Here is a 10,383-nt window from a genome sequence, read left to right as displayed (position 1 = left end):
CGGGAAGCACAGCACCTACAGGAGGGAAAAGAGGGCGGGGACATGTTTGGCCACTCAGTGAAGTCAGGTAACTACCCTCAGGTGCTAACCTGAAAAGCAGGGTCTAGTTGGTGTGGTTCCTAAGGGCAGAGCAAAATCAGTAGATTGAAGTGACTTGAGGCAGACAGAATTGCATGCAGGAAAGGTCAGCTGCTTGGAGCTGTCTGATTCCAGAACCACTTCTGCGTGGAAAAGTCAACATGACATTGGGGAAATCAAGCGCAGGCTGCCTGAGATGCCGGTATAGGGCGGCATCCGCCTGGCATGTGAAATCTGCGCAGGTTGAGTTGCCGCCGTTGAAGGCTGGGGAGCACCACCTACTCAGCCTCCTCTTCTCAGCCTCCTCTTCACCTCCTCCTCACCCTCTTCTCTCCAGGGACCCCATGAAGGTCCCAGAGTCCCTCGGAGCCCTGTGTGAAAACCACTGGATCCCAATCCCACCACTAATTAGCTATGTAATCTTGAATAAGTGACCTCTTTAATCCTGAGAGATGGGGACCCATGATTGATGTACTTAGATGCAGTCATGTTCGTAAAAGGCCTGACCTGGTGCCTGGCACTGCAGGAGCTGCCCAGGCTTACCCCTCACCAGCAGAGCCGGGATGAGGAACTATAACCCAGCCTGAGTCCTTTCCTCACTCCCTGGCCAGAAGAAGGGGAGAGGGGCCCTCAGGCAGGCAAAAACTAAAGATGTTCCCTATGGCGTGTTCCTGCGGCTGCCTGCAATTTCTCTCAACTTAGGCTCACCTGCAAGCAATCCTGGGCGACATCATCAGCACTTACGTAATTATAGTGATAATATGTTGCAGGTTGGATACTTCAGAAAGCAGGCACAGAGAAAGAGCTGACAGGGGATTGGGGATGTCCTGGAGCCAGGCACTTGGGAAGGGAAGGGTAGGAGGGGCGATGGGCAAGGGGAGGAGCCCGGCTGCAGAGCAGGCCCCACTCCTAGGGTGCACTGGAGGCAGACCAGCCCTTCAGAGTGATCCTGAGTCACCTGAAATCACCAGGCCTTTATTCCCAGCCCACTGGTCCCTAGATGTGGGCTGCCCAGGGCAGGGCATGACCAAGGGTGAGGTGGTGCTCTGCAGCTGAGGCAGCTCCCAGGGTAAGGGCTGATGGCTGAGGGTCGCCTGAGGACAGGTGTCCCAGCAGCCCAGAGTGCCACAGCCTTGACTGCAGGGACATCCGGGTGGGCTCACGGCATCTACCACATGCTGATCACAGGAGTCATCAGGGGCAGCATCATGGCTTCTCTGCCCACTGGACAGCTTCTTGAGGACAAAGGGGCAAGACCTGGGCTTGACTGCTGTCTCCACACCCAGCTCCAGCCCAGAGTGTGGCTCCTGGGAAGGCCCTTTATGGCTGTATCCCCAGTGATATCCCTAATGGGCACCTGTCACATGCATCCTTTGCATAACGTGTGACGTTTATAGCCTGACACAGAGGCAGGCATCATGCGGAGATGGAGGTTCAGAGAGGGGGACTGATCCGCCTGTCAGAGCGAGAAGTGGGCTGCTACCAGGACTGGCCCCATTTGCTGCAGGACACAGGCTCCTGCAATCATGTGTGCAGCCTGGCTGGAGAGATGTTCAGATCTGTGCTTGGGGCTCCCCCTTCCCAGGTCTCTCACCTCCCCCATGGCCTTGTGTCCTCACGCCAACTTGCCAGGAAGCTGGCCTCTGCGGGCACCTCACCCCTCCTCGATCCCCACTGTTCTGCTCTCCTGCAAGGGACCCTGGCCCAAACCTGGCCCTGGGCACTGGCCACCCCGAGCAGGGAGATACGGAGCACCACGGAGCACAGTGGCTTTCAAAAGCCATGGTGCCATGGGCAGGTACTTTGAGGTGAAGCGTCTCTAGAGAGACAGAGGAAGATACTGGGGAGGGGAACATTTGGAGCAGCAAGTCAAAGAGCAAAGGGCAAAGGTCACAGGTTGCTCAAGCCCAGTGACTGCAAGGCAAGTTACGTGGCCTCTCTTGGACTCAGCTTGCTAATCTGTCTAATGGGAACAACAGCATTTCCTTCAATAGGTTGTAAATCGAGTTCCATATGTAAAGGGCCTGGCGCTTAGGTGTTGAAGAAATCTTAGCTCCAGTGATTTTATCATTTCCCAAGGAAACAAAGAGGTTCTGGGAGCTTGCTCAAGGCCTGTTTGCTCTGCAGCATCTTGGGGAAAAGGAAGGAGGAAGGACCACGGGAGCAGCGACAGCCCTGTTTTCAGTGGGGGGAGAGGGGGGCGGCGAACAAAAACACCCTGAAAGTTCCAGATTGAGCTACTGTATGGGAATAATTATGGCTGCTATTTTTGTGCATTTGTTTAATAACGTTAATTTGCCAACAGCCTGATATTATAACATCCTCTCCCACACAGAGGTGGCTTGAGTTCTCTATTCACCAGAATCCATTTGCATTTCTTCTGTGGGGTTTGGGGCTCAGGAGCTGGTGACTCACAGCTGGCGGGGGCCTCCAGGAAAGGCCCCTTTCCACATGGGAGCAGAAGTGGGGGTGTTAGCTCCCAGCAACATCACCCTGTGCCAGGGCAAACTTGAAACCCTCCCAGCCTCCCTGGGAATGGCCTCCAGCCTTGCCCTGGGCCTCTCCAAAACCTAGCAAAGAAGGGGCCATTCTTGAGACATTGAATCAGGGCAGACTTCTTAGCGGAGACATCTCGATGTGGTTGTTTCGTGGCCTTGAAGCAGAAGAAAAACACAGGAGCCAGAAAGGATAAGGACACAAATATTCACGACTCAGATTTGTGAAAAATGAAGATGAGAGTGGCTTCTGGGGGTGGGGGCGCAGGCAGAATGCTACAGGTAGGTGTTGTTGCTGGAGACCATCCGCATGTCCAGGCACTGGGGCCTGGGTGCATCTGTAGGGCAGTTGTGTGCAGCCACAGAGTGGAATGAGGACCGAGGCACAGAAACTCAAGAGCAGTTGAAGGGAGGTTTCTCTGAACAGCAGTACTCCAGCTCATAATGAAGAAAGAAGGGTGTTAGAACATCACCTCTGTGCAACCACTAACAGTAATGAACCTGGGCCGTGACTATCAATGACTGCTAACTTCCCAGAAGAAAGACAGTCATGGTGGAGTGTGGTGGCTCACACCTATAATCTCAGCACATTGGGAGGCTGAGGCAGGAGGATCATTTGAGGTCAGGAGTTTGAGACCAGCCTGTCCAACATGGTGAAACCCTGTCTCTACTAAAAATACAAAAATTAGCTGGGTGTTGTGGTGGGCATCTGTAATCCCAGCTACTTAGGAGGCTGAGGCAGGAGAATCGCTTGAACCCTGGAGGCGGAGGTTGCAGTGAGCCGAGATGGCACTGCTGCACTCCAGCCTGGGTGACAGACCAAGATTCTGTCTCAAAAAAAAAAAAAAAAGAAAAATACAGCCAGATGGCCAGGTGTCACATGCCTCCTGAAGGAGTTTCATTGTCAACAGGTCAGACCTGCATCCAATCAAGCTTCGAGATCCGTCTACCAAATCACAGGAAATGCAATGGAAAGAAATATTCCCCAACCCCAGGGTGAAACAGTCAGAACATTCTGGGCTATGTGATACTATATGGGCCAACTGATAATCGGTAAGGAGGAGAAACTCATGGATGAAATGTAAGAGACCTGAAAACAATTGCAAGGCCAGGATATTATATGGCTCTTGATAAACAGTAAAGCACAGACACATATGCATGTTTTAGATAATAAGGAAAATTGGGAGGCCGAGGCGGGTGGATCATGAAGTCAGGAGTTCAAGACCAGCCTGGCCAATATGGTGAAAACTCGTCTCTACAAAAATTAGCCGGGTATGGTGGCAGGTGCCTGTAGTCCCAACTACTTGGGAGGCTGAGGCAGGAGAATGGCTTGAACCCGGGAGGTGGAGGTTGCAGTGAGCCAAGATCGTGCCACTGCACTCCAGCCTGGGCGACAGAGTGAGACTCCATCTCAAAAATTAAAAAATGGGAAAATCTGAACATTGAACTGGACATTTGATGACATCAAGGAATTATTAATGTTTTAAGTGTATTATTGGCACTGTGATTTTAAAAGAATCCTGATTTTTTGCTGATATGGCAGGAAATCATTGCAGAAGAAGTGATCCAATGTTTGGGATTTGCCTCTAAAGAATCTGGGGTCAGACATGAGTTGGTCCTCGTGGAAGCTGAGTGATGGGTATCAGGGAGTTCAGCGTACCATCTTCTCCTGGCCGGGTACTAACCAGGCCTGACCCTGCCTCACTCTGAGATCACGTGTTTTGAGGGTAGTTTGGCTGTAGGATTGCTGGGAATGTAGAGGGTGGAACCCACTAGACTGACAAAAAGGAGAAAGCTAGGGAAGCCTAAGTAGCTCACAGCTGGAGACAGTTTTCCGCTCAGGGGACATCTGGAGATTTTGGTTGCTATAAGCAGAGGATACGGATACTACTGGCATCCTGTGTGTAAGGGCGAGAGATGCTGCTGAACTTCCTGCAATGCAAGGATCAGCACCCACAACAAAGAATGTTCTGGCTCAAAATGTCAGTAGTGTTGAGATTGAGGAATGCTGGGCTGTTTTAGCGGGGATGGGGGGCACGGGGAGTATGAACTGGAGCATCTGTGTTGGAGAACAATGAGAACGTGTTGATTAAATTAAGTGTACACATAGCCTGTGATGCATTACATCCACCCCTCGGTATAGCCGTAAAAAATTGTTGCCAGGTCTGTAAGGGGAGACAGCTGTATTTTCAGCAGTGCTGTTTGGTGCGTGTGTTGTGGGGCAGTTGGAAGCAACGTCACCTAAGAGAAGTGCTGGGGGGAACTGGTGTCAGATCCTAAACATGAGTCATGTCAGACTCTGGCCTCCAAATCCCACTTTCCTGGTGTTAATTACTGGGATTTTCACTGGGGTTTAGGTAATAAGTAAAGACTGTGGAATACTTGGCAGCAGTTAGAAGCAATGAACTATATGTTCATGGAGGAAAGCAGAATGTTGTAAAAGCAGTGCTGGATGAAAAATAAAGAGAGATGCATATATAATACAGTACCCTTTATTTAAATTAAATACACATGCCAGAAGACAATATGCATTTAAGGAGCACATAGAAACAAAAAAAATATATATTAACCACATCTGAATGGTTGCTTATGGGATAGAGGGGGAAGGAAAAAAAAGAATGAATGAATAAAAAATCAAGAGCCAGGCCTTATGTGAACCAATAATGGCTGTACATCATGAACTGGAGAGAGTAACTAACTCAGATTCTGCACTAGGATTCAAAGCAAATAAAGAAAATGAAATTGCACTGGATAAACAGCCCAGGACAGAAGCTGTTATGTAATAGGTGCTAAAGAAATAGTAGCAATAACCAAAATAATATATTAGTACTAATTTGTTAGTAATAGGATCACAGGGTAAATTATTATGAGTCCTTCATTTTCCCCATCTCTTTTTCTTCCCCCAATCCAGGCAAAACCCACCATTGAGTTTCTAAGGACCCCTTGAGGAAGGATGTGCAGGACCCTCCCAAGGGGGTGGCAGATTAGAAGGAGTCCTTGAAGGAGGTTGGGGTAGAGCAGTCAACCCGTGGGGACAATTCCCACACCTGGAAGGAAATGAGTGAGGAGGTGCAATTGATGGGTTTCTAGAGCAGCAGAGACCAGAGTCCTTGGCAGGGTCTGAGAGGGGTGGCAGGATGGTGTCTGCGAGGACACAGGACACCAGGTGTCAAGAACCCTGGCACCTATACCACTGGACTTTGGATTTCCAGCCTGGTAGCCACTGCCATCCCCTCCCCATTGGATTCCCATGCAACCCTGGGGAACACTGAATTTCTCACCACCCAGATGAACAGGGGCTCAGACAGATTTAATTTGATTTAGCACAACAAGGTGACACTTCTTGCATCTAAGTAAAATTCATTCTCACTACACTTTTTTTTTCTTTGCACCTCACACAGCCATCAACCCAGGAGCTCACACTTCTGGTGCTTCAGGAAACATCATGAACAAATGAAAACACCTCTTCCTCCTCTCCAGCTGCTGGGCTTCTGAATGCTGGGGGGATCTCACCTCCCCTGGCACACCCACTGGCCATTTGCTCCATGGTGCCCTGGGAGTCAGCCAGGAAAATGGATTCTGGAGGCCAGAGTCTGACATGAGCTCATCTGCAGGATCTGAGCCCAGTTTCTCCAGCACTTTCCTTGGGGTTACGTTGGTAGGATGCACCAGATGACCCCTAACCACACACTCCAAACATGCACCATGGCCAAACATGTGTCATGAGTCTTTCTCCGGTTGCTCCAGTTTCTCCATAACAAGAGTGTGGTGAGGTTCCACCACTGGCTGACCACAGTTAGGAAAATCCAGAGTTTTTCTGGAGCCATTTCCATTACTCATGATGCCATTGGTTGGCATCATGAGTAGAGATGGGAGAGAAGAAATCAGGATTAATGTGTAGAGGCTTTCAGGAAATGATACATCACTGTTGTTTGCATTTAGACCTTTCCTTCCCCCATTTATCTTTGGATGGGAACCTGGATTATTTCTCTGATTATAGAAGAGGATACATTTACCATGCTGAACATTTAGGACTGTAGGTGCCAGGCTCTTGTGGATGCACTTGAAACAGGACTTGGAGAGCAGAGCAGTGCAAATATTACCAGCTGTGTGGTCATGAGCAAGTCCCTAAACTTTTTTAGGTCTCAGTATTCTACGTACAGGATGGAAAGGGTTACGTGAGATAATGCTTGCAAAATACATATTATGTGCCAAGGACTCTGATAAAAACTTTAGATGCATGTTGGTGGTGATGATGTTGGTGATGAACTGCTGGGTTTGAAGCTGAAGTCGTAGTATCTAAATCAACATTTGCAAGAGACTGTGTCTGGGTTGAAGATGGTGAATCCATTCTTGGGTGAATCCCAAGCCTGTGAACTGACCTTGTAGGATGCTCTCCAGAATTGATCATTTAGGACACTGAGAATTGCTACAGATTGAATAGCTGCTACTCACCTTATGCGGTTTATTTAATTTAGTCTCTTCACCATTTTGTTAACGAAAATAACTTAATCCAAGGAGGACTTTACAGTTTACATGGTGTTTTCACACACATTGTTGTATCTGAAATAGGGTGGGAGGTGTATGAGTGTGGGTGGATTTAAAGTAAAAATTGACCCAAGTTAGTCAGCTGGGAACGTTGTGATATGTGGTTCCTTTATTGCCTAATCAGAAACCTCTAAAGCCTTCGAGCCTTGTTCTTTTTTACAACTGCTGAGCACAAAATGAATTATTCAAAGACCAGTGATGAAGATTGACCTGAACTTGATAGTCAGAGCCCGAGACCAAGAGATCATTTCTGAGGATTTATCATCCCTGCTTACAGCCCGAAGTCCATCCTTGGCCCTGACAGTGGGCTGGAGGGCACGTTGGCTCCGGAATGCTGACCTCTACTATCCTCTTTCCAGGGGCAGGCTCTAGCTGCACACCAGTGAATACCAGCTCCTTGGGGAAAGGGCTCAGGAGTAGAGAGGCTGGGCATGAGCCCAGGAAGTTGGCATCTTGCCCCAGGCACAGCCTTGTCGAAGGAGGTGGGGCCTGTGCAGACTGAGACAGAGCAAGGGGGGGTCCCTGGGGCTTCCACCTCCTCAGGGGTCCACCCAGCACCATTCTCCCTTCTTTTCCTGCATTTTGTTTGGGATGCTACTACTCCCCAGCCAGACTCAGGAGAAGGTGGCCTTATCCCCAGCTACAGTGATAAATCCCAGTAGATCTAAGCCAGTGGTTCTCAACCCTGGTTTCACATTAGAACCATCTGGAGAGCTTTAAAAAAAATTCAGAGATCTGGAACTAAACCCCTAGAGCCTAGAGCCTGTCATGGCCTTGACATCGCCTGGAAGCTTGTTAGAGAAACAGACCCTCAGAGCCCACCCCACAGTAACTTCAGAATCTCCAGGCTGGGAGAATAACTCACTGGCCAAAGCCAATCATGGTGCTTGAGATTGTGTTTCTCAAAGATGGTTGCTACCATAGATCCCATCTCTCATGCGCTCCTCACAATGGAACTCTGACACTCCTTACATCTGAGATGGTGGGATCTATGTTCTCTTCTCTCTAAATCTGGGTAGTCTGAGGATTATGATGGAAATGACATCAGGTAATTTCAAAGGCTGCTTCCAGAAAGGCAATGAAGCTTCTTCCTGTCTGTTGAGACCCTTACTCTTAAAACCAAGCTATCACCCTATGAGGAGCACCAGGCCTTAAGAAGAGACTGTGTGCATAGGTGTTCTAGTGACAACCTTAGCTGAAGTCCCAGTGGACACCAATTGCCAGACCAATGAGCAGGGAAGCCTTTGAAATGACAGCCACTGTCTGCTCCTACTGCCTGGGAGAGCCCAAGTGAGAACTGCCTTGCTGAGCCCAGCCAACCCCTAAAGCTGTCAGAAATAATCATGATATGGGCCGGGCACAGTGGCTCATGCCTGTAATCCCAGCACTTTGGGAGGCCGAGGAGGGTCAATCACGAGGTCAGGAGATCGAGACCATCCTGGCTAACACAGTGAAACCCCATCTCTACTAAAAATACAAAAAAAAAAAAAAAAATTAGCTGGGCATGATGGCTGGCACCTGTAGTCCCAGCTACTCGGTAGGCTGAGGCAGGAGAATGGCATGAACCCAGGAGGTGGAGGTTGCAGTGAGCTGAGATCACATCACTGCACTCCAGCCTGGGCAACAGAGCTCAAAAAAAAAAAAAATTATGATTGTTGCTGTCTTAACCTACTAAGTTTTGGGGCAATTACTTGTATATTAATAAATAACTGGAGCACGTGGCCACCCTGTTCCCCTTGCCAGATGATGGTTTAGGAATGGGCATGTGACTTGGTTTTGGCCGATGAGACATGACATGAAGTCTGCTGGGGTTGCTTCTGGGAAAGTTGTCTTTGTTCCTTAGAAAAACATAGAGAAAAAGACTACCCTTCTCTTCCCTCTGATGCTGTTGCATCTTGACAGGATGTTTGGAATCACTGTTGCCATCTTGCTACCAACTCGTGGATAAAGGCAACAGAATTCTGCCTTCCTCCCTCTCAACTGTCTCCCCACTGCTACTGCCTGCCATGTGCACTCTGTTATGCATAAATCTTATTCTTACTTGGAGTGCCGCGAGTATCTGATCTCTTAGCTAAATTCCACATTCTTTGGGGTGTTGTCATCTGGGTGCCTCCATCAGGAGGCAGGTGCTGGGAGGAGTCTACTACTTGAGCTTGGCTGCATTTTGCTTGTAAAACTTACGGCCTCTAGAGTTGGGGATAGAGTCTAGGGACAGAGCCTGATGAGGTGATTTTACCTATACCCCACCATTATAGGAATGAAAAGACAGAAGTCTGGAGGGTTGCTGGTAACACACAGGGAGCTCAGCAGCACCTGATAGAACTCAGGCCTCTGAACCAGCAGGACAGGGAGCCCATACATGCAAACCTTCAAGGACGGGGCCACCCAGGCAGAAAATCTTAGCCTCACAGTGAGCACACAGGGAGTCCTGGCTTCACACACCAGAAAGTGGAGGCAGACCCAGAAGGTTGTGACATGTCCAGGGTCACAGAGTAGAGGCCCAGGATCCTGGTTCAGGGATGTGAGACTCCAGAGACCTCAGCTCTGCCAGTATTAAGGACATGAGGCCCCAGTGCCTGTCCTGGGAGACGTGGATACTATAGGGGCACCTGCTCAGTTCCTATTCACTCATCTGCATGCCTGGAACCCAAAGAGCAAAAGCAGCCCTCGTGGGGGCTCTGGGTGGCTCCAGTGTACCACCCTCCACCCCCTGTAGTGGTGACCACTGAGCCTCATCTCTTCTATGGCACATGGAGCAGCCACTGCTGCCATGGATGAACCCACACTCACAGTGCTAGCCAGGCCCCAGGCACAGGCACATTAAGCAGAATCCACTCATCCATCTACTTGTGCACCCACTCCCTAGGCAGAATGCTGTGTTCCAAAGGCAAGTTAACTTCCAAGTGTCACACGAGCATATAAGAGTGGTTCACTGAGTGTGGGGAGAAAGTCAAGATTTGCAGAGCTGCCAGTGGGCCTTTGTACCCAAAATCCAGGCAGCTGGTGAAGGAACAGAGCCCAGGCACCAATTTGCTCAGGCCTTGGTGGAATGTGGCTCCCCTGGCCTCCACTGTCCTTTCTCCACTTACAATGGTTTTATGTGTCAATGCGGCTGGGCCATGATGCTGCCCAAATATTTGGCCAAACATTTTTCTAACTGTCCTGTGAAGGTGTGTTTTGGATGACACTAACATTTAAATCAGTGGACACTGAGTAAAGCAATTACCTTTGCTAACGTCGGTGGGCCTCAACCATTGCACTG

The sequence above is a fragment of the Piliocolobus tephrosceles genome, chromosome 16 (assembly GCF_002776525.5).
Source record: "Piliocolobus tephrosceles isolate RC106 chromosome 16, ASM277652v3, whole genome shotgun sequence".
NCBI lineage: Eukaryota > Metazoa > Chordata > Mammalia > Primates > Cercopithecidae > Piliocolobus > Piliocolobus tephrosceles.
The sequence above is the reverse complement of the archived record's forward strand: the minus strand, read 5'-3'. Positions refer to the sequence as shown.